This window comes from Chiloscyllium plagiosum, chromosome 34 (assembly GCF_004010195.1).
Source record: "Chiloscyllium plagiosum isolate BGI_BamShark_2017 chromosome 34, ASM401019v2, whole genome shotgun sequence".
Classification (NCBI taxonomy): domain Eukaryota; kingdom Metazoa; phylum Chordata; class Chondrichthyes; order Orectolobiformes; family Hemiscylliidae; genus Chiloscyllium; species Chiloscyllium plagiosum.
Window position 1 is genome coordinate 17,756,652 of NC_057743.1, and position 25,152 is coordinate 17,781,803.

The following is a 25,152-nucleotide window of genomic DNA, read 5'->3' on the forward strand; positions in this document are numbered from 1 at the left end:
GGGGTTGGACCCAGCCACACTGAACGAACAGTGAAAAACTTACAAGTCGGGATACCGTGTGGCTTGGAGGGGAACTTGAAGGTGGTGGTGTTCCCGTGTATCTGCTGCTCTTGTTCTTCTAGATTAGAATTATAAAATTTTACACACCGAAGAAGGTCATTTAGCCTGCTGTGTCTGTACTACTCCTTAAAGAGCTACCCAGGTGTGCTTCTCTTCTGCCCCGTCTCCACTGCCCCCTAACTTCATTCTTTTCAAATCTACATCCAGCTTGCTTTTGGAACCTCCTGTGGAATCCTCCTCCAGCATACTCCCCGGCAGCACGTTCCAAATCCTAGTAGCTCTCTGAATAGAGAGGTCTCTGCTCATCTCACTCCTAGCTTTCTTGCTGGTAATTTTGAAATTATAGCTCCTAGTTAATGGCATACCACCTCACGGAAACCCAATATCCTCCTTAACTCTGTCAAAATTGTTCACAATTTTGAACGCCTTGATTAGGTCACCTCTTATTCTTCTCTGTTCCAAAGAGAATAAGCCCAATTTATTTACCTCTAATCTTTCCAATATCTAAAATCCCTCATTCCTGGTATCATTGTAGTAAATCTCCCTCATACTTTCTTGAGAGCTTTAACATTCTTTCTTGAATCAGGTGCTCAGAACTGAACACAATACTCCAAATGTGGTCTGACTAATGATTTGTGACATGGGGATTGTAGATTTGGAAGGTGCTGTCAAAGGAACCTTGATGCATTTCTGCAATGTTTTCTAGATGAATTACGCTGCTGCTACTGAGTGTCAGTGGTGGTTGGAGTGAATGTTTGTGGATGTGGTGCCATGATGCCCTAGTTGGTGCGAAGATTTATGATTGTGGTTGGAGCTGCCCTCATCCAGGCAAATGGGGAGTATTCCATCACACTCCCAACATAGAAACATGAAAACAGAAACTAGGACTGAGAGGGTAGGCCATTGAACCCCTTGAGCCTGTGCACTGTACAGTACAATCATGGCTGATCATTCATCTCAATACCATATTTCTACTTTCTCCCCGTGGTCCTGGGTGGCTTTAAAATCTTTAAAATGTATGTATTTCTTTGTTGACTATATTTGATGATATTTTGAGGTATAAAGTTCCACAGGTTCACTCGTCTTTGAGTGAAGAACTGTTTCCTCATCTCAGGCCTTAATGTTCCATTCCTATTCCTGAGACTGTGGCCCTTGGTTGTAAACTCCCTAACCACAGAAAACACAATCTCTTTCCCTATCCAGCCCCATTAGAATTTTATTCATTTCAATCCGAACTCCTCTCATCTTTTTAAATTCTAGTAAATACAGGCCCAGAATTGACCCAATTTCTCCTGTCATTCCCGGTATCAACTGAGTAAACCCCTGCTGCACTCCCTCTGTAGCAAGTCTATCCTTTATTAGATGGACCAAGACTCCATGTGTGTGGTCACATCAAGGCTCTCTCTATCTGTGGTAAAACATTCCAAATTTTTGTAGATGTTGGATCAACTTTGAAGAGTCAGGAGGTGAGGTATTCATTGCAGGATTCCTAGCTTCTGACCTGCTTTTGGAGCCACAGTGTTTACGTGGCTCGTTCGATTCAGGTTTTGGTTAAAGGTAGCTCCAAGGATGCTGCTAATGCTGAGGAGCCATTGTTCTATCTCTTTGGATCCCACCTACTGCCTGTCAGATGTTGTGGGCAGCAGTGTGTACGGGCAGACTGACCACCCCCCCCCCCCACTGTGGATAGTGAGCCTGTCAACTTCACTTCATCTCAGACACACCATTTAAAATCTAATGGAGCAGATAGTCTGGAGAAACCACATCATCAAGTCCAGTGTCAGTGTCCCCTGTGTCAAGGAGAGGTGTTGGTTTGATTAATGGAGTGGGAGGGAGTATGGAGTCCTGAGGCACATTTCCATCTGTCTGTCTGTTGTTTGCTGTCTCTGTGCAGCTGCAGGCCATTGCTGATGGAGTTATTAGATTAGATTCCCTACAGTATGGAAACAGGCCCTTCAACCCAACAAATCCACACTGACCCCCCCCGAAGAGTAACCATCCCTACCCTATATTTACTCCTGACTAATGCACCTAACACTGTGGGCAATTTAGCATGGCCAATTCACCTAACCTGCACATCTTTGGACTGTTGGGGGAAACCGGAGCATCCAGAGGAAACCCTCGCTGACATGGGGAGAATGTGCAAACTCAACACAGACAGTCATCTGAGGGTGTAACTGAACCTAGATCCCAGGCAGCAGTGCTAACCATTGAGCCACCGTGCCACCCCATTCTATGTCATTCTTGATTTATTCCTATAAACGTGATTTTAAAAAAAAATGTACAAACAATACACCTGCAATGAATGGACCAACTTTGAGTTGAATCATACGTTTTATTATTCAGTGCGTGCATCGTCACAAAGCCAAGTGATAGCCTTTTCAGTGGGTAGATCAGCTTTTTAAAGCCTCCTTTGTGGGTTCTGTCAGAGGACACTCGTTGCTAATGTGAGTCATTGTTTGGGCTGCACCACAGCTGCAGCCTGGATGGTCTTGGTAACTCCACTTCCCCGAGAGCTCGGCTTGTCTGGAAATGGTTTGAGGTGGCCCAGAACTCATTAAATGTTGTGCAATTGAATAAAGGACAGTGCCCAGCTTATGTGATGTCTATTGTACCAATGTAATCTGTAACAAGTCACTAATATGCAGTAAACTACATCTTGTTATCTTGAAGGGTGTCTTCTGTTGAGACAGGAAGTAGTTTTCCTTTAACACCTTAGAGTAACTGCCCTGTAGTTTGCTACACTCGCAGACAATGATGGCAGTAAACTTCATGAGCAGTAACTCATACAGTGTAGTGAGTTGGCATGTTCATACATACCCCTCCCTCACTGATATATAGCCCACACTGTGTGGGTTACTTTTTACAGTGCTGTAAATCCTCTAGCCTCATAATCTTTTGGACTTCATGAGAATCTTTTCCCCATGGCAGACATGTCTAAGACCAGAGCTTCAGGTGAGGAATAAGTGCTTTAGGGGAGATCTGAGAGAACTTCTTTTTTCACCCAGAGCATGTTAGAAATAGGGAACGTGTTGCCTGAGAGGGTGGTGGAGACATTTATGAAGCATTGGAATGAGCATTTAATGTTGCAGGGCATAGTATGGACCAAGTGCAGGTAAATGGGATTAGTGTAGCTTGGTGATTGTTGTTTGGCATAGACATGGTGGGCCAAAGGGCCTGTCTCTATGCTGCAGGACACTATTTTGGCAGCAATTGAGGGGAGAAATGGTTGATAAATATTAATGAAAGGATGTAGCTATGTGGAGAATGGAAGGTGATGGGTAGGGTGCTTCTTTATTTAGTTCTTACACACGTGTTCCTCATCCGGGCCTAGAGGAAGCAGGAGTGGACAGTAACGTGTACGCCATCCACCTCCAATACCCCTGGAAGGCAGTGCTGGCTAAGGAGCCCACTGTGGTTGACATTCTGTTTTCTCATGTTTTAATGGTCTTGTTCAGATATGCTGCCAGAGGTGCTCTGACATTTTGGAAACTGCTGTAAAGCTTTTACTTTGCTGTTGAGGGTAGTCTAAGGTCAGAATAAAACAGCAAAGTAAATAAGGACCCAGTAGTGCTGCTGGGAGTGGCAGAACTTCTATACACCAGAAGGTTACATTATTCTTACAGGCAACCCAAGTTTTTGAACCACATCGGGCTGTGCAGGGATTTACGTAGTTCAGCTATGATTTTACTTCTAAGTTAATTTTGTAATAACTGGATGTAATCGACCACCGTCTCTCTGCTTTTATTCTCTCCGCGCTCTCTTCCTGAAGGGGTGGTGAAGGGTTTTCTGCGCTGAACTTTGTCATAGCAACGAGGCCTATCCAGAGATTTGAAACTGAGCCTGAGGGAGTACGTAGTCTGGTGGCAGCTCAGCACAGACTAGATGAGTCTGTGATTTCTGTTAGGTCATCCCTTCATAAATGATAGCCATGTTTCAAGAAACAATCTTGTCTCATTTTCATGTTCCTTTAGTGGAGGGGCAGCTTAGAGAGCCACAGACGACTTCATCATGCATTGACAGAAATTGGAATTAGCTTTATTGTCAGGTGTACTCAAATGAGTACAGTAAAAAGTTTACAAGTCACCACCTTGGTGCCATTTTAGGCACAAAGATGCCTAAGTAAAGATTATTAGGGAAAAAAGAATTAGAATAAAGAAAGGAAAAGGTTCAGAATAACAGGCCACACTGACACCTAGCCTCTAGTCTGTGCCGGACCTTGACTCCGAACTGCACTGGGCTCCACCTTAAGACTCTCTAGGCTGGGAGACCACTCTGGAATCCTCTCAAGACCAAAAGAAATACCTCACAGCTAAGTTGTTGGACATCAGTGCAAACTCCTATTTAAGTGAAAATACTTATTAATTTGGGGTAAAAAAATTGAGCCGTAAAATTCTTGTTTTTACCAATTTTGGAAATGGACGACTTTGTCTACAATTGAGTTCGTAATGTAGGAGGACCTAACTGTTCCACAGAGCACAGGGCATGTGGGAGACTGGCAGTGAGAGACCAGGGATGCTCAGGTCCATCAAGCAGGGTGCTTTGTCTGACTTTTTGTTCCAGTATTTGAGCGCTCACCTCTTCCTGTTTCTCTCCGTGGTCTCCTGAAGGCAGTGAAGCGTCTTGGTCATCCTCAACCATGAGTGAAGGCTGGACTATTGGACAACAGGGAGCATCACAGTCTCGAGCTCACCTGATGTGCTCTTCCATCGATGTGGCAGGGCAGCAAACAGGAGACAGTAGTTTTTCCTCTACTTTTATAATCTAGCGGTGCTGAAGGCCTACCCCACAGAGCCCTACTTTGGTTAAAAACAATTTCATGTCATGTAGAAGCTGAATTTGGTCATCAGTACCTCCCCTTGAAGCTCACTTGCCTTGTCGCCTCACGAGGGTAAAATATCCAGTGTCTCTCTCTGATTTTTGGCTTTTTACCTTGATCTCCTGTGGTAAACGAGACTCTGATTTTACCTGCTGTTTCATCCCCCGCCTCACCAAACCAACAAACATATTCAATGTAAGATCTACGCAAAAAGTATAAATTAAGAATACTTTTTTTAAACAAGGGCTTGTTGGGTTTCGGAATATTTTATCAGAAGCAATCAGGGAATGCTGATTCCTTTTATGAAGGAAAATACTGCCAATAAAATATAGCAATAAGAAGCATTTGAATCAAAACATGGAGAAATCTAAAAGTGATGACAGTGAGTCTGTAACTCCTTCATCGGGTCAGTACGGCTCTGATGGGCAGATCCACCTCATTCAGCGCTGATTTGATATTGAATGCTGTTTATTTAATCGTTTAGGACAAAAAGTGATTCCTGCCAACAGCATGTGTGGAGTGCTGGGTAAATCAGAGCTCCAGCAAGGTTTGTGGGGTATATGAGGGAGATGCAGCAAAGGGCGTGGGTTAGACTGGAGTTGGAGAAGCAGTGTGTTATATTTCTCACTCTCGTGCTCACACAGCCATAGTGTGGAGTGTTTAAAATGGGTTACAATGAAGACCTCCATCTGCAGTCAGTGACTATAGAACACTCTGGCTTTGGCCTGTTAGTTTCAACCAGCGCTAGCTCTTGATTTGTCTATTAATGAGCCTCCCCTTTTAATCCTCACTTTGCTAATCTCCGCTGTTTCACTGGCTTTCTGTTCCTTGTTGGAGAGGGGCAGGAGAGTCACACCAAGCCCTCAACTTACTGCCTCAGTCAGCCCATCGTGTGAGCAAATTCATCTCCCAGCTGCTAAGGGTATTGTACATCCACTCAGTGATCAGGGAAAGGGAGCTGGTTTCAGGAAGATGATATAAATTGGAGGTGGGAGTGATTAGGGGCCAGCCAGTAACTGCTGTGGAGCTCCATATAAACTTAGAGCTCAGTGCGCCGACAAAGCCAGGGTCCCCTCGTGCGCAGAAAGGTCACGAAGCAGGATGTCAAGGCAACGGTGGAAGTGCCCAGGTCACTAAAGAGCTCGGGTGAAGAATTTACATATTCCTGGGCTTGAGGGATACCTGGGCAATAAATGTGACTACCGCAGAACAAAGCAATACCCCAAAAGGACTGTCAGAATATATCTCACCCTTAAAGTGTTTTCCTACATCACTCGATACCTGAAGGATTAAGCTTTGTAACCAACACATGGGACACGATGAGCTAACCAAGGATGGATTGGGAATTGAACCTGGTCTGTCACTGGCTTGAACTGGTTGCTTGGTCTGTCTCTGTGCTGTACAGCTGTATCAGGTAATAGATTTGCTATGCAAAGTATGTTTGGCATTCTGAACAATGTCTCCTCACATGTGTCTGTGTGTTTTATTTTCTGCAACACATTATTAATGGTGGGTCTGTTCTGTTGCAGATGATTGTGACGTTCGACCTGAAGAGCTACAGCATCATGTGACAGGTACAGTGCGAGCTCAGGGTGTGTGTGAGTATGTGGGTTGGGGGTGGGGGTGGGGGTGGCGGGCGGGTGTCGTTGAGTACGCTGGTTGAATCGAGTTTGTGTCTGGTTTCTGGACAGGGTGGCTGCTCTGGGATGTTTTGATGTTTTGTCTTGTTCTCTCTGATTTGACCATTTGGTTCTGAGAGGGAGTTATGGCACTATGTTAGGGGTCCTGGTGCTCGGAGTGACCAGTGTTGGCGAGGTGCTAACTCTGGGGATAAGCGGGTTTCAGAAATGTGGAAATGCCTGAATTGTACTCATGTGACCCTCCCAAGGCCGTAGACATCACCTTCAAAGTGCACAGCTCCACACTGCCCAGCTTCACAACCAAACCAGCAACGACAGTCTCCCTGTTGGGCATGGTATTTTATAAAAGCAGAAAATGCTGGAAATACCCAGCAGGTTAGGCAGCATCTGTGAAGAGAACCACCATGAGTGACATTTTGTCAGAACTGCAAGATGACAGAAATATGGCCGTTTTTTGAGGCAGTGGAGGGGGCTCTGTCTCTGTGACAGGGTGAAAGGGCAAGGGATTCAAATAACAAAATATTTCACATTTGCAACAGCAAAATAAATAGCTAATGGATAAAGTTAAGGAAAAAAAACATGTTTGTATCTTATCAAGACAGGAAGGCCATCTGAACGCAATGTGAAGTAAGAAACCTGTCAGGCCTGACCCAGCAAAACAAGAAAAATACACAGCAAGGTTTGGTATAGGGAGGAGGAATTGTCTAAAGGAATTGTCTAAAGGTGTTGAACTCAATGTTGTGTCCAGAGGGCTGGAGGATGCTGCAACAAAAGCTGGACTGATGTTTGCTGAGCTTCATACATTTTCTTTCTCTCTTCTCACTCACTCACCCTCACTCACTCCCCCCTTCCCTCATTTTCATTTTCTCTTTCTCCCTCTCCCACTCCCTCATTCTCTCTTTCTATCTTTCTATCTCTCTCTCATACTCAATCTCCCACTTTTACACTCTCTTTTTCTCTCCCTCTCTCACTCTCACTCACACTCACACTCACGCGCTCTCTCTCTCTCTTTTTGCTTCTTCCTCGGTACCTGACCCGTGTGTCATTTGCACTGAGGGCCTGATGTCACCTCAGATTAACCAGGCTGTTGTTTCCCTGTTGTGGTGTGTAGCTGCCCTCAGATATTCCTCAGAAATGGAAAATGTCTAAACGCAAATGAAAACGGCATCCAAAATGGCTGGGGCTAATGTCAGCCTATCCCCTGCAGTTGTCCATGAGCATTTCAGCTTCTTTCAGGTCTTGGAGGTTCCCTGAAGGATTCTCCTCATTTTCTGCTGCTTCTGGGATGGGGGTGGGGGAGAATGAAGTGGAGCTCTGAGTTTTGCTAAAGGGGATAAGGCCTGCTGTTAGACCCCACTCCCCTGGCCGTGAGAGTGAGTTTGAGGGTCATCTGATGGAGGGCTTTCGAAAGCGATGAGGAAATAACCCACCTCATTCCCCACTATCGTACTGTCGGGGTTTCCAGGCTCACCAGATCGGAGCACTTCCTGAGGGGTGGCCTCAGCCAAAGTCCTCAGTGGAAACCTGAATCCCATCCTGCGTCTTTCCATTTCGGTATTGCTCCTTTTTTGGCCTGGGAGTCCCGGTGACACAGTCTGTACAACTGCTGTGATATCCAACCCAGGGAAGGAGCCGGGGCCGGACAGGGAAGGAGCCGGACAGGGATGGAGCCGGCCAGGGAAGGAGCCGGTCGGACAGGGAAGGAGCCGGCCAGGGAAGGACATTGCCGGACAGGGATAGAGCTGGACAGGGAGGAAGCCGGCCAGGGAAGGACCTGGCCAGTCAGGGAAGGATCTGTCCGGACAGGGAAGGAGCCGGCTGGACAGGGAAGGAGCGGACCAGGGAAGGAGCCGGCCGGACAGGGAAGGAGCGGACCACGGAAGGACCTGGCCAGTCAGGGAAGGACCTGGCCGGACAGGGATAGAGCTGACCAGGGAAGGAGCCAGCCGGTCAGGGAAGGAGCCGGCCGGTCAGGGAAGGGTTTAAAAGCCCTGACCGACATCTGGTGCCCTGAAGTGGAGCATCCTGATGTGGCCGGCGTTTCTAAGCGGTGTCTCTGCCTCCCGGCTCCTCTCCTCTCTCCCACGTCCTCCCTGTACACTGGGAAAGTTAACATTAAAGTATTCACTCCTGCTAATTTGCAGAGCTGCTCGGGGCAAAATTGGCAGCAGAGCTTAAACAATCTAACATCTCCATGGCAACCGTGAACATTAAACTAAAGAGACAGGGAATCAGTATGTGTACCTGCTGAGCGCTATTCCATAAACTGCTCCAATCAAAAGCATTCTCAAAGTCAGGTCGATAGATTTTCATTGAGCAAGGGCCACAATGCAGACGCTGTGAGGCTGACTGATGTTGACGCAACGGGACGTAGACAAGTTCTTCTTTTCCTGCAGACCACTGCCGTGATCTAACAGTGCAGCTCATTCTGTATCTCTCGTGATTCAGTGGACAACTGCGCCAGTAATGGCAGCACTGAGCAATTCCGGGCAGGGAGATGGTTCCTCTGTCAATACAGGGTGGCACGGTGGCTCAGTGGTTAGCACTACTGCCTCACAGCGCCAGGACCCCAGGTTCGATCCCAGCCTCTGCGCCTAACGGAAAGATGTTGTGAAACTTGAAAGCGTTCATCAAAGATTTACAAGGAGGGTTGGACGGTTTGAGCTATAGGGAGTGGTTGAATAGGCTGGGGCTGTTTTCCCTGGAGTGTTGGAGGCTGAGGGGTGAACTTATAGAGGTTTGCAAAATTATGAGGGGTATGGATAGGATAAATAGGCAAAGTCTTTTCCCTGGGGTGGGGGAGTCCAGAACGAGAGGGCGTAGGTTTAGGGTGAGAGGGGAAAGATATAAAAGGGACCTAAGGGGCAACTTTTTCACTCAGACGGTGGTACATGTCTGGAATGAGTTGCCAGAGGAAGTGGTGGAGGCTGGTACAATTATAGCATTTAAAAGGCATCTGGATGGGTATAGGAATAGTGAGGGTTTAGAGGGATGTGGGCCAAGTGCTGGCAAATGGGACGAGATTAGGTTGGGATATATGGTCAGCATGGACGAGTTGGACTGAAGGGTCTGTTTCTGTGCTGCACATGTCTATGACTGTCTCTCTCTATGGAGATAGTTTGTTCTCTATGTCTGGCATGTTCTCCTCATGTCTGCGTGGGTATGCTCCGGTTCGTTACATTCTGTCGGTGAGAGTGAGGGTCACGCGCTGAGCCTTGGCTGGTCCCCTCCGTACAGCAGGGCCGTTGGTGCTCTGTGCAGCCTCAGCTCAGAGCCATGGACCTAACATCACTGGGGAGTCTTTGTCTGTGTGGCTGGGCTCTCACTGGAGAAACCACGTTATTGGAAGCATCTTCCATCGTTTTCTTCCCCACCCATTATCTCTGGTGTCTATTACTCCTGCCTTGAGGGGCCCAAAATGTGATCCCGCTCCAGAGTGCAGCTCCCTCGTTTGTGAGAATTGGATCCCAGAATGCTGTCACAAGCCCCCTCCCCTGTTGGGAGAAGGAAATCACTTCATTTCCTCCCTCTGATATTTTACCCAGGCACGGGCTCCAGCAATCTGACAGTTTTCACTCCAAGAGGGAAAACACCAATGGGTTTTGCAATGGTGGGGAAATATCCGAGCTGATTCCTGCCCTGGCCTCACACTTCCCTGACAGAAATGCTCGCTCAGGAATGGAAACCGAGTGCTCCATTCACACTACCATCGGGCACAAAACATTTTGGCATGTTCTCTGGTTACAGCAGGCGCGATACAAATGCAGGTCTATTCCATCCAGTAATGCTATTCCCTTCCCCCCTGGCTGTGCACAAACCCAGGGCTGGGGAGTTCAAAACTAGAGGTCATGGGTTTAAGTTGAGAGGGGAACGATTTAAAAGGGACCCAAGGAGCAGCTTTTTCACGCAGAGGGTGGTTCCTGTGTGGAATGGAGACAGTGAGGACTGCAGATGCTGGAGATCAGAGTCGAGAGTGTGGTGCTGGAAAAGCACAGCAGGTCAGGCAGCATCAGAGGGGAAAGTGAGGGCTGCAGATGCTGGAGATCAGAGCTTAAAATGTGTTGCTGGAAAAGCACAGCAGGTCATGCAGCATCAGAGGAGCAGGGAATCGACATTTTGAGCATAAGCCCTTCATCCTGATGCCTGAAACGTCGATTCTGCTGCTCCTCGGATGCTGCCTCACCTGCTGTGATTTTCCGGCAACACACTCTCGACTCATGTGTGGAATGAGCTGCCAGAGGAAGTGGTCAATGCAGGTGCAGTTACAACATTTAAAAGACATTTGGATAGGTGCATGAATAGGAAAGGTTTGAGGGATATAGGCCAAACACAGGCAAATGGGACTGGATTGGAAAAGCTGGTCAGCTTGGATGAGTTAGACCAAAAGGTCTGTTTCCGTGCTCTGGGACTCAATGACTCCGTCTGCTTGAAGTTTAATCAGGCTCTGTCTTGTCCAGTAGCCCCCAACCCCCTGACTCCGGATTTTGATTTTGGGAGAAGCTCCCACATAAGAATGATTGATAGATAAATGGAATGTGTTGTGAGACCGCTTTCATTCTGATTGGGACTTGCAGCAGTAGCAGAGCGTGAGGCTGCCACTGCAAGGGGCTGGGTGCTTGTTTGTGAAAACATTGTGGGTTTCCCAGTTTGAGAAGCATGATGTATCAGTGTCAGTGTGCGATATGCTTGGTGCCCTTTAATTCGCATAATTGATGTGTTGTTCTCTCAGAGCTGCTGTTTGCATATCGCTGCCTGCGTGTGTGTGTGGGTTGTGAAAATCAATTTCTTCAATCACCCCGATTGTCATCCATTTTCTAGCCAGTGCATGTCGAAACCCTTCTGTTTTTCAGGAGCCTGCCTCTTACACCTGCTGTCAATACAACAGGATGAAAGTCTTGCCCCAGCCTCTTGTCAATATTATTCATAACCAACTGGACTTCAAGCAGGAAGCCTGAGGCGCAGTTAGTGCTTCTGCCTGCACCTCTTCTCGTGCCTGTTAGCTTCTTTCCTTTCCCCCATGTCTTTCTTCCTCCCTCACATTTTGTTATTTATTTCTGTGTCTTCCTTTTCCTCTCTATCTCATTTTCTTCACCTGCATTGCTCTCCTGCTTTCTGTCTCTCTTTCCCCTTTGCAGCCTGGCTCCACGTGAGATTCTTTTCATCGCAGCCTGTTTTCACAGTGAGCCCTGTGTTTGTGCAGCCCTGCCCCCACTGACTGTGAATCTTCTTCATTTGGAGGTTCCCATTCAAGAGGTTTCTCCTGGCTGACTCTGCTAGGTGTCTCAGAACAATGATGACGCTTGTTCAGGTGCAGAGCCTGTGAGTGGGGCCTGTTGTGCCAACAGTTCCCATGTGGTTCTATCTGACCAGGAAACACTCCGGCACGTACTGCCTGACGCAGACATATCGGAAGGATTTACAAACTGACAATCCACTTTGTCACGCCCCTTCCATAGCCACAGAGGTCTGAGGTGGGATGTGAGTCTGGAGCCAAAGGCAGGACGCTACCACAAGACCTCCCTCGACCATGGATGCCGTACGAAATTGATGTTGATTGATTTGGTCTGGGAGCAGCAGTGAGCTAGCTCACCATCAGCAGGAACTCTCTGGCCCTTCAGTGCAGCAATTCTCAACCAAATGAGCTGAACGAGTGAAGGAGCCTGTTGGAGTGAGGCGGCCCTCCATTGCTGACCAGTTAGTGCCACTCTGTACAGTGATGGGACCATCTTAATACTGACAGAAATTCCCAGCTCTGTTTTCCTCATGGCACGCGCTCGTATACACGCACACGCACACACATGGACAAGAACACCAACACGCACACACGGACACATGCACACACATGGACACAGGCACACACAAACACGTGCATACACATGAACACGCACACATATGAGCATATACATAGGAATGCACATGTGCACACATACTCACGAGTGTGTTAGATAGTTCTGCTCACACATGCACACGCACACACGAGCATGTGCACATCTCTGCACTCATACAAATGTTTGCGCATTCACCCATTTTGATTAATTAGCAAATAGTGTATTCAGTTCAAAAGAAGTTAAAATGGCCCCTGCTGACTGATGAACAAAGTTAGGTTTTCCTGGCCATCTCAGTCAGCAAAGCAGTGAGTGATGTGTTTGCCTGTATCAAAGTCTTATTATCTGGATCAGCTGATCTCTGCTGGGGCATAGTTCCCCTTGAGCTGGTTGCTAAGGGACTGAAGCATTTATCTAGGCTGATTCTTGGTCAGTCGCCATGTTGTCGTCTTCCTCATGCCCTGACTGCACTGGCCCACATGGTCAGAAAGCCGGCCAGCACATCATTTATGCAAAGCCACTTCCAAAAACAATTGATTGGTAATGAATAGATAATCTGTGTGTTGTAATGTTGATTGAGGGATAAATGGGAAAGCCAAGAATAATTCCTCTTCTAAGCGATGCCATGGAATTTTTTTTTTTACAGACACTTGAGAGGATGGACAGGATGATGTTCTAACATTGATCATCTCATCTGAAAGGCAGCACTGCTGTTTAGTGGAGTGCAAACGATGATATAGCTGATGGTGTTGCTGTGAGATCAGCAGAGGAAATCAGAAGACAAGATCAGACTGTAGGGAGGAAGCATGTAGACATTACATTAGAGAGCTGTATTCACCAACTTGTGCTGTTAGTAAAGAGTGTTATAATATTAAAGAGAATGAGAGACCCTTACTTTAGTATAAAGGTAAATGAGGATACTGACGACCCAGAGAGCAATATTTGAGTAAATCCATCATCCATGTGTATGTCACTCAGAGATACTAAGCAGAACTATCTAACACACTAGGTTAGCATTAAGTATGCATCTCTGGCATGCAAACATAGGAGTATGCCATTCATCCCCTTGAGCTCTTCCTAATCCAGCACTACCCCATTAACTCGATGTCTTGAGTAACTAGCAACCAGTCATTTAAAATGATTTATTTAATAACTGAGATTGCACAGTCCTCTGGGGCAAAGAATCCCATAGACTCTATTCTGTAGAAGGGTCACTGCACCCGAAGCATGAACTCTGCTTTCTCCCCACACCTGCTGTGATTTCCCAGCATCATTTTATCTCTCCAGCCCTGAGGCCCCCAGCCTCGTTCCTGATGAAGGGCTTTTGCCTGAAACTTTGATTCTCCTGTTCCTCGGATGCTGCCTGACCTGCTGTACTTTCCCAGCACCACACTCTTGACTCTGATCTCCAGCATCTGCTGCCCTCACTGTCGCCTGTTTCCCAGCATCAGCTTTCCTTTTATTTTGAGACCCTGTGTCACAGTGAGGAGATGAAGCGATATGGAGTTTCGCAAAAAAAAAATGAAGGTTGAGATACTAGAGCTTTGGCAATCCTGAGGTTGTGAAATGTGCTGTAAATACGGACATATGATAGATTTCCAGTAGAAATGGGACTTCACCCTGCATTTTCTGGCCCAGAGCAAGGACACTACCAATGCATTACAAGAGCGCTCATGTACTGTACACATTTAGTGAATGGGATGGAGCCCTCATAATGGCAGCAGAACTAAGGAAATTTATGTGAATGAAAAGAGATTGAGGGACAGAAGACAAGGTTGGAAATGCAAGGAAGTTTCTCAGTGTAAAGACATGAATGGTGTTCCACACGACTGTCTTTTGAGGCTGCTCTCATGTCTCATGTACTTATCAATGGCCTGGATTTGGGAACTGAGTGAGTGAGATTGAAACTTGCTGGTGGCCCTCTATAGACAATGGTGATTAAAGACTGTTCAAGGGTTTAAATTTTGTTAACGAGCTAGGCAGACAGATAGCAGACACAGTTCAGTGTGGGAGCTACACCATATTTGAGTTGAGTAGAAGCATAGAGGAATAACACAGGTCAGTAAAGATGGCAGCACAAGTACCAAACCTAGGCAGTTGATGCTGCTTTTGTTTAATACTTCAGTTAGACTGCAATTCTGTACATTTGGGGAACTCCATTACAGAACAAGTCAAAGTAGAATGTGCATTTGCAGGTACAAAGGGATCTAGTTTTGTGAAGGTGAGTCATTTTTCAACAGACTTTAGAGGTGCCCTGATTGAGACCTTTAGGATCAAGAATGGGTTAAAAAGTGATGCATTGTTTCGCAATGTAGCCCAGCATTAAGCTGATCGCAGAAAGAATTAACGTGGAGAGTGAGGAAGATGGTTCTCTAGCAGAGGATAGCTGTAATATGCAACTCTCTGCTTTCAACCATTGGTAAAGCAGCATCTACAGGCCAGAAGCTATTTCCAACATGTTCCTGCTCCATTTGAAGGATTTTGCTGCAGGTACAATGGAAATGTCGTTTCCACACGCTGTTCCTGCAGTTCATTCGGCAAAGTTACAGCAGGGGAGCAGGAGTGGTTCTGTTTTAAAAATAAGTTTGAATGCAGACAGCTTGGATAGTGGCATCACAACCCCAGCCAAAGTGGAGGAGATTGGCTAAGCCTTCGAGCTTTCATACCTGACAATCTCACACTAGGTGACTAACATTGATTTTATACTCAGAGTTTAAAGTGTGTGGCCATCCTGCTTTTTGCTGTGGCTGTGATCTAGCTGTGGGTCAGGCCAGGTTGCTGGATATTGTCCACTACTGTGTACCATACTGTGTACCTGTATTGCCTACATTTCTTTCTGAACAATTACAGAAATGAAATTCAAAGCTTTTTTATCTTACTTACACTGAAGAATACAAGAAAACCAACTTTACTGAGAAAGCAAGAATTTAAACAGCATTGAAAGATTGATTGGCATGAAGATAAAGCCAGAACTATTGACGGTCTTAGTTAATGACTGGCAGACTATGTATCAAGTCCCTCATCTCTTTCGCTATCTGCAGCAGGCACATGCCAACTATACCAAAGTAACGGGCACTTGCTAAACCAGAATATCCTATCCAACATTACAGCTTTTTTAATTTCAAAAAATATACTTTATTCATAAAAATATCTTTATATACATAGTCACTAAAGCAGTTCATTTCTGTGCAGTAGTTTTGCAGAAACAAACAAGCATCAGAGCTTGACTCTAACCAGCAAACAAGCCAAAGGTAACTGTTACTCATGTAAGACTATATTTACATAGGTTTGGGGCATCGAGTGTGTCTGATAACTGAACAGAACCCCATTTAACTTTGACAGAACAACCTTAGACAGTGGCCTTTCCCCAGCGCACCTTAGTGGTCGTTGCCCCAGGCTTTGGTGTATCCCTCAGCATACACTCCTGGACCTGTAATCTGCAATTGGATAACATTCACAAAATAACCCTGACTGCACTAAGAATTAGATGGAAATCAATTTGAGATTGCACAGTGTAAATTGGGCATGCTAAAAGCTCCCTTGATTTATGCACAAGGCCCTGTACTTTGCAGGCAAAATGACTATGTCCACAGATTGTACCTTTATCACTGAATAAAAGGACAGTGGATCACTGCTGCATCCTAATGGCAGCGCCCTGACCAATCTGAGTCAAGACTGTGTTAACTGTTCCTGCTGCATCTCTGAGCCAATCATAGTCCAATCAATCTGCATCTTCTTCACATGTTATATAAATCATTGCTTTCTTTCAAAAGTTGGTTTTCTTGCATTGAATCCTGGTGAACGCAAAATGAGAAACTCCAACTTCATGTCTTGTTTTTTAGCAATGTTTGTTCTGTGCAACCAAGCAATTATATGAATGAATAGGATTTATTGTTGCAATTTAGATTGTTTCTTACGTGATTTATTAAATATCCAACCCCACCTCCTGTGGCTCACATAGTGGCACTAAAGCTCATACTAAAGAAAAAGAATAGTTAACAGTATTGGGAGAGTGGGCTAGTAGAGGGTGGTTTATAAAGGAAAGTCACAGCTCTGGTCATGTCTTTGTGCTGTGAGAATCTGTATTCCATGTAGAAAAAGCAAGTAGTCTTAGCACAGGGCAGAATGCAGAATTTGTAGCCCAGCTCAGCATTCAGTCGGTCCCAGTGTTGCAGTTAGACAGTGGGATAAGTCAAAATCCCAAAGTTGAGCAAGCTGTATTTGTAGTTTGTAAGCTGCACTAATAAGCTGTAACTAACATCCAAGAACTGATCAAGTTATTTTGCGTTATTGTTTGATCACCAGGCCATTAGTTTTGGAAGCCATCCACCTTTCTCGTTCTTGCACACATGACTCTTTCATTCACTCCCCCCCCCCCCCATCTCGCATGTGCACACTCTCTCTATCGCATGTGGGTGCACACACACTCTCCCTCCTTTCAGAAGGTCCTTTAAAACCGACCTTTTTGACCAAGCTATTGATCCATAAGATGTAGAAGAAGAAGTAGGCCATTCAGCCCATTGGGTATTCTCAACCATTTAATGAAATCATGTCTGATCTGATAATCCTCAAGCTCCACTTACCTGTTTTATTCCCAAGAGCTTAGATTTCATTCCTGATGAAAATTCTGTGTATCTCACAAATCATAGTTGAATAATCATAGTCATCATGAGCTATTGCCATAAACCATTGTGATTGTGGTCACCTTTTGTTGTTATTCTCACGTGGCTTCAGTGTCAACATTTATCGCAGGGTGGCACAATGGCTCAGTGGTTAGCACTACTGCCTCACTGCGCCAGGGACCCTGGGTTCAATTCCACCCTTGAGCGACTGTCTGTGTGGAGTTTGCACATTCTCCCTGTGTCTGCATGGGTTTCCCCTGGGTGCTCTGGTTTCCTCCCCAGAGCCCAGAGATGTGCAGGTTAGGCGAATTGGCTGTGCTAAATTGCCCCCCAGTGTCCAGGGATATGCAGGTTGAGTGGGTTAGCCAGGGGAAATGTAGGATTACAGGCAATAAGGTTAATGGGGGATGAGCCTGGGTGGGATGCTGTTTGGATGGTCAGTGTGCACTCTATGGGCTGAATGGCCTGCTTCCACACTGTAGGGATTCGATGCCGCACACTTTAAACTCTGAATATAAAATCAGTGCTAGTTACCTAGTGTGAGATTGTCAGGTATGAAAGCTTGAAGACTTAGCCAATCACCTCCACTTTGGCTGGGGTTGTGATGCCACTATCCAATCCTGAAGGCTCTTGGGTCAATTATGACAGTGATTGTCGTAGGTTGTTGTAGTAAATGCAATATTCAGACTGATAAAGGCAGAAAACACTGGGAAAGCTGCCTGTGATTTCCTCAGGTGCCTGCTAATGTGGCAGGACATGGAGGGAGGCAAGGCACAGTTCAGGGTTTAAGCATCTCACCGCTGAGCTCTGGCCATGTTCCACCTGCACCAGTGTTTGCCACCCTTCCTACCACCCCCCAACAACATGTATTTGTTTCTCGTGAGCCTCTCCCTTGGAAGAGTGAACTGAAAAGGATGGCTTTGTGTGGACATAATCAATAGAAGCTGTATGGGCACTGCTTCCTTTTTATTCCTCTGAGAGGCTGATAAATCAGCCCATCGATTCCATGATACACTTGGCTGTTGCACCGTGTGAGTGAGTTAGTGATTCTCCTGGGCTCCTGCTGAAATGTCAAATCCTAATTATTTCTCAGATTGCTGAATAGTGTAATGATTCATACCAGGATTTCGATTAATCTCCAGCATTTCAGTGACTTTGAATTCCAGGAGGAGATGTGTTTTTAATTACTTATCCTAATAAACAGAGCTTCGTGTTACTGGAACGCTGTTTCCACTCGGCATCCTTCCTTTCTGTAAACGATGTTACTCCATTGTCTTGTTAATTGCCACGTTGAATTCTGGTGCCATAAAATTTTTGTTAAGGGTTATATTCCTTTGAGGACCATATTGCTCCTACAAGGGGGCCCCGAGGAGAATGATTGGATCTATCACTCTGGCACAAGGTTGTTATGTTTGGCCTCGGTATCTCTAGATTTGGTGAGGTTGGGGAGTGGGAGCAGGGAATCTAATAGTGAGGTTACCTGATCACTATCCTGGGCATAGTGCAGAGAGAAAGAGAGACCAGGCACCACTGTGATGCCTCGACATTTCAACAGCTGATGCAATTTGCTGTTATTGTGAAGAAAAGGCAGTGTGGGGGCATTTGCTCCTGTCCCACACTAGCAGCACCTTCAGGGGAATGGGGAGAAATGACCAGATCAAGGTAGTTTTCCTTCATGTCCTGTTGTGCGCTGCCTGTCCACTGAAATGTGTGCTTTTACTGAAAATGGTGTCACTGCTGTGCTATCACAGGTCACACTCACCAATTACAGCCAAATGACTCGTTCGCCCATTTCCACCACGGACCCCTCATGCTGTTGGTCTCCTCTGTCATGGTTCAATTTGTTTAGGATCCTTACAGTCACAAGCTGGTTAACCAAACACCTGCTGACCGACAAGTTAAAATCAAGCTGACTACTGGGCGAAGGCCTTGACAAGTGAATGAGGCTGGATAGATACGTCCAACAGCAGTCCCTTTGGCAAGAGGCCAACATGAAAGCTTATTGTAAGGTTTTTATTAGCACTTGACTGTTATCTTTTGGTTTATTCACTGATGGGGCATGGGTGATGCTGGCCAGCGAGTGAATGTATTGTCCATGCCTAGTTGCCCCCCTTGAGAAGGTGAGCTACCTTCTTGATCCGCTGCAGACCATGTGTGTAGGTGACCCACAATGCCCCTTAGGGAGAAAATTCCAGGATTCTGACCCAGTGACAGTGACGGAACAGCAATATACAGTATTTCCAAGCCAGGATGGTGAGTGGCTTAGAGGGCAACTTGCAGGTGATTGTGTTCCCACATACTTGTTGCCCTTGACCTTTGAGATGGAAGTGATTGTGAGTTTTGATGGTGCTGTCTGAGGGTCTGTGGTAAATTTCTGCAGTGAATTTCTGTAGATAGTAGAGACTGCTGCTACTGAGTATTGATGGCAAAGGGAGTCGATGCTTGTAGATGTGATGCCAATCAAGCGGGCTGCTTTGTTCTGGATGGTGTCAAGCTTCTTGAGTGTTGTTGGAGCTGTATCCATCTGGGCAAATGGGGAATATTCCATCACACCCTGGCTTGTACCTTGTAGATGGTGGTCAAGCTTTGGGAGTCAGGAGGTGAATTACTCGCCACAGTATTCCCAGTATCTAACCTGATCTCATAACTGCTGTATTTATATGGCAAGTCCAATTAAGGCTTTGTCAATAGTAAGGCCCCCAGGATGTTGAGAGTGGGGCATTGGGTGATGGTATCTGCACGAGTTCAACTGATGGTGTTTGTCTTTGTCCTTTTCTGTTCCATTAGTTAAGATTGAAGAGGGACAGAGGAGATCGCTTTGTTTGCTGTGTGGCTGGGGCAGTCCAACCCATTATAGTTTAGAGATGGGATGTAGCTGTAGATAGTGATTCAGAGTTTTCTCTGACATTGATCTGTTCCTAAAATTGAGTAAGGTCAGCCTTGGGTCCTCTGTATTTGGTGGAGACGTGAGGAGCTCTTAAACCTAATGTTTTTTTCAATCTGCTCAAAGTACAAAGAGATAGTACAAAACTGAGAGCTTGTACTGATGCTGCTGCATTTTCTCTCTCTCATGACAATTCAATCACATCTCACGTCAATCCTGAGTTTCAGCAGCCACAACATGATGGCCGATAGGCCACAACCTATCACTACCAAGATGTTACAGTAGCTAGTCTGGAACAACCATTTGAGGTGTAAATGAACTGAAGAAAATGGTGGCACGGTGGCTTAGTGGTTAGCACTGCTGCCTCACAGCACCAGGGATCCGGGTTCGATTCCCACATCAGATGACTGTCTGTGTGGAGTTTGCACATTCTCCCCATGTCTGTGTGGGTTTCCTCAGGGTGCTCAGGTTTCCTCCCACAATCCAAAGATGTGCAGGTCAGGTGAATTAGCCATGCTCAATTGCCCGTAGTGTTAGATGCATTAGTCAGGGGTAAATATAGGGTAGGGGAATGGGGCTGGGTGGGTTACTCTTTGGAGGATCGGTGCAGACTTGTTGGGCCGAAGGGTCTGTTTCCATACTGTAGGGAATCCAATTTAATCTAAAGTGGGTTAATGTTGGTCACGAGACTGAGGCATTAAATTGTGACATTATCCTTTTCAAATCTCTCCATGCCTGTGTCCCTCCCTATCTGATTAGATTACATTAGATTACATTACATTACAGTGTGGAAACAGGCCCTTCGGCCCAACAAGTCCATACCACCCCGCCAAAGCGCAACCCACCCATACCCCTACATTTACCCCTTACCTAACACTACGGGCAATTTAGCATGGCCAATTCACCTGACCTGCACATCTTTGGACTGTGGGAGGAAACCGGAGCACCCGGAGGAAACCCACCCTGACACGGAGAGAACGTGCCAACTCCACACAGTCAGTCGCCTGAGGCAGGAATTGAACCCGGGTCTCTGGCGCTGTGAGGCAACAGTGCTAACCACTGTGCCACCGTGCCGCCCACCTCTGCAGCTTCCTAGTATGGGACAGAATCCCAGACGTAGGGGAGATTTAGGATAAAATCTGATGATGTGACTCAGTGTACACTATCAGAGGTACCGCAGTGTAAAGTGTCCTTGCTCTGTCAGCCTTGTGACAAGATGAAACTATGGTGAGATGCTTCGTCAGTTAATGAGGTTCATGTTTTCCCGAGCTCAGCAAACCCTGTAGAGGTTCTTTCGCAGCATAGAAAGAACGAGGAGATTTTCCCTCCAACTTCACAACTCTCCAAAGATATCTGTGCCCCCTTGTGGGCTTGTGTACATTCCCAGTTAAAGTTGCTTGACCATCAATGGCTGAGCCCAAGCTCTGGAATCCCCTCCAAAAAATGTTCCATCTCTCCATCTGTCTTTCCCCTTTCTGGCACATCTGAAACCATCTTATCACCTAATATTTCATTTATATACTTCACAGCGTCATACTCAGTTATACAATGCACCTTGCAACCTTCCATTACATGAATGGTGCTCTATAAATAGAAGCTGTTGTTATTGTTGCACAGTGTATTGTGTGGTGTCGGGTATCACCGGGTATACAGCAGAAACTCTTTATCTCGGCTGTATTGTATATCAGAGTTGAGAGTGTGGTGCTGGAAAAGCAACAGCAGGTCAGGCAGCATCCGAGGAGCAGAATTGACGTTTTGGATATAAGCCCTTCATCAGGAATCAGGGCTTATGTCTGAAACGTCAATTCTCCTGCTCCCCGGATGCTGCCTGTCCTGCTGTGCTTTTCCAGCACCACATTCTCAACTCTGATCTCCAGCATCTGCAGTCCTCACTTTCTCCTCCCCAGAATGTATATCAGATCACACTGTTTAGTGTGTATGTTGTGTAGAAGCGAGGTATTTGTACTGCACCCTGGTAAGATGGACCACTACTCCATCAGATTGTTTTAAGGTAACATCAGCAGGAGGTTGTTGATACATTGTTTATTCAGACGATTAGGATCGAAGACCCATCCTGGGAAGGCAGCAGCGACTGTGGAAATCAGGTTCCACGGTAGCAGCCATCAAGTGCCACGCAAGCAGGGCTGTTTCACCAGCAGGGGCATCACACCCGAGTGTATTGTATTGTCACTCGACTGGGCAGGGATCAGGATTAACTCTGGCCAGTCCTCTCCAGAGACCTGGAGGAAAGTTGTAGGCTGCCAGAGGGTGAGAGAAAAAGATCAACTGGGGAGTGACTCTAAGATCCTCTCCTGGGCCAAATAGCTCAGTATCAGACAATATTGTGCACGTGCTGATAGAGCCGTGCAATGAGGTACTGTCGGAGACTGGGTGGCCAGTTGATCCACAGGAGCTCCGTCCTGATTGAAGTGTAGTCAGTCAAGTCTAGCTCTGACTGCAGTGAAGGGAGTGGTCACGTGAGAATTGTAAATGAGACTGACATGCAGCAACACAGTTAGTCATGGATCCTTGGTGTAACCATAATTACCAGGTTAATGCAACTATGCAATCAATAGCTTATTCATTCATAATACGCTGCTTATGAAATGCGTTGTAATGGCCTAATAATTTAATCATAATTAAAACACATGACATTTACTCAGAGAGTGATGTCCTGGGGTCTTGCTGTTTGCAGATTGATGGCAATCCAGCACTAGTTTAGCTCCGATGCTCTCTGCACATGGTCATTGCTGAACTACAGTTGGGCTGTCCTGTATAAATCGCCTGCAGTTTCACCCACACCATCACCAGGCACGGGTGCAAACTGCTGAACAACAGACTGATTGCTGCGACACAGCTTGAACCAACCCGATAGCGATTTTCACTGCTCCCTCCCCGCTTTGTGGTTTGTGAATTTATGGCATTGTGTACGCACACGACATTCCCTTGCTCTGTCTGTGCTGTATGAGGCTGTCTGTTGTAGACAAATGTATACTTCATTACCTTTATAATCATGCACATGCGTTAATATTGTTGCTGCTGCTGCACCAGCCTTTCCATCAATGTGTTTTGGAACTGTACGGCTCTGCAGCCCTGCCCCTCTGTGCATTTAATCAACTCTGGGCTCCCAGAGTAACTTAATGGATATGTTCAGTCTTTAATTTGAAGCCTTTCAGGTTACAGATGTGCCATCCTTCAGTCTGCAGCTCCTGCTATCCTAACAGATTCCTCTGACACTGAGGATGCTAGAATTGTCCTCAATGCCACTAGGCTAGGAAGAGGGATAATAGCAGTCAAGGTGACGTGAACCTGGAATTCAGTTGGCCGTACTGCTCACCCATAACCCCCTGATCTCCCACTCCAGCCATCCCTATGAAAAAACGAGTGTCCACTAACCAGATAACCTGATTCCCTTTCTAATCTCCTGATCCTTCTCCCAAACCTCCGATCCATCAACTCCCCACCTCACCCAAACTAGGGTCTGAATCTTTCCACCACCACCCGCTTAATCCTTCAAATTTGCCTTCTCCCCTTGGGACCCTTTGATTGGCAGAGCTCCCTACTTTAAGATGACCCTTTGACCCCCCCCTCCATCTCTCTCAATGCCACCACTAATGGACCCCCGCCCATCTCCCCATCAGACCATCTCTCCCTGCCCTTTCAAGGTCAACTCCAGAACCCTCCCAAGATCAATGACCTGTGACCCTTTCCCTTCCCTGCCGCCAGTGCCAACCCCATTCCAGCCACTGTGCAGCCCCATTGCATGCTGGGGCCGTGACCAGAGAAAGCCAGGCCCATCAATTACACTGGTTCCTCTGGGTGAGGAACCGATCCATCAGTGTTTTTTTTGCAGATGGTGTGCAGGAAAGTCGCACTTTCTGAACTCTCCAGCTCAGTGCGACCCCCACCCTATCCTGACCTGTCACACTCAGAGGGTCAGCTAAATTATAGTCCAGGCTGCCATCTCTGATGGTTTGGGGTGGGAGGGTCACTTGGTCAGGACAATGGCTCAGCCATTTCGGACAGAAATGAGGAGAAATGGTTTCACCGAAAGGATTGTAGGTCTTTGGAATTCTCTGCTCCTGGGACATTGAGTCAGTTCAAAACTAGACAATAAAATCCAGGATAAGGCAACTGGGCTATAATGTAGAATTGAGCTTAATGATGAGCCTGATCTTTTTGAATGGTGGACCAGGTTCCAGGGTCAGCATGACCTCCTGCTCCCATTATTTCAAATGTTTTGGAGCTGATTTTCAAACTTTAGTCTGAATGGGCTTCGACCGTCTAGCTCTGGATTTTCAGTAAATATGTTCTGAAAGGCTTGTATAAGATTAACTGAAGCACCACAATGTCATTGCACTGACCAGGCTGTCTCTAAGAAGATTCCTGTCGAGTAAAATCTTTATCATAGAATTGTCAGCGATGCCCCTCTTTCTGAACAGTATTGTTTACCTGCTTTAACAAAGGTAAAACACACCTCTTGGGTTGAGCAGCTTTTGTATTTGATGCTCACACACGGTCATCTCTACAGTGGGGCAACTGCCCACTGATTGGATGATTGCTCTCCACTCAGTTCACTAGCCTGATCCCCTGTCTTTTTAATTCTCTGTCTCCCTCCCCCACAGTGTCCTCAGTCTCCTGCACCCCATTTCTCCTCCAATGACATTCAGTGAAAACTCCAAGAAACAGCTTCTCATCTCTCACTGAGGCACTGTACACCATTTCAGACTCCGCAAATAATTTCAACAATTTCTACCGACAGCCACTGTCTTAACTTCTTTCATACAACAGTCGTTAGTAAAGTCATTTTATTAAAACTTTGCCGGGTTACCATTTGGTTTTTGCTTTTCATCTGTTCTGTCATGTAATCTCTCCTGCGTTCTACCCCAGAAGTGACTTTCCCTCAAATTCTTTTCTCCTCTTTCCCTTCTCTGTCTCTTAAGGCCTGCTCCATCTCAAACGTCTTCCAGTTCTGACGAAAGGTCATCGACCTGCAGCAATAACTTGATTTCTCTTTGGCGAGAAATGCTGTGCCTGCATTTTCTGGTTTCGTTCCCACATCTGCTGTGCCACCATCCTGGGGATTTAATGGTTGAGGTCCTGTGAATGAGATAGGTTGGGTGATACACTGAGAAAACCGCAAGGTGAATGAGAGTGAAATAGAAAAGACAGGACAGCTAGGAAAGGGCCTGGGGATTTAATGGTTGAGGTCCTGTGAATGAGAGAGGTTGGGTGATACACTGAGAAAACCGCAAGGTGAATGAGAGTGAAATAGAAAAGACAGGACAGCTAGGAAAGGGTG

General features: G+C 46.3%; 1 protein-coding gene across 3 annotated transcripts in view; it reads left to right on the plus strand.

Moving 5' to 3' along the window:
* LOC122540243 (kazrin-like) overlaps positions 1–25,152 on the plus strand; it is a 317,978-nt gene that overhangs the window by 7,952 nt on the left and 284,874 nt on the right. For 2 of the 3 annotated variants that reach the window (XM_043675657.1, XM_043675659.1), the window contains exon 1: positions 6,409–6,453. The gene's annotated coding sequence lies outside the window, so the exon portion shown is untranslated. Of the gene's footprint in view, positions 1–6,404; positions 6,454–25,152 lie in introns of those variants that run through there. The other variant, XM_043675660.1, reaches the window with a different exon arrangement.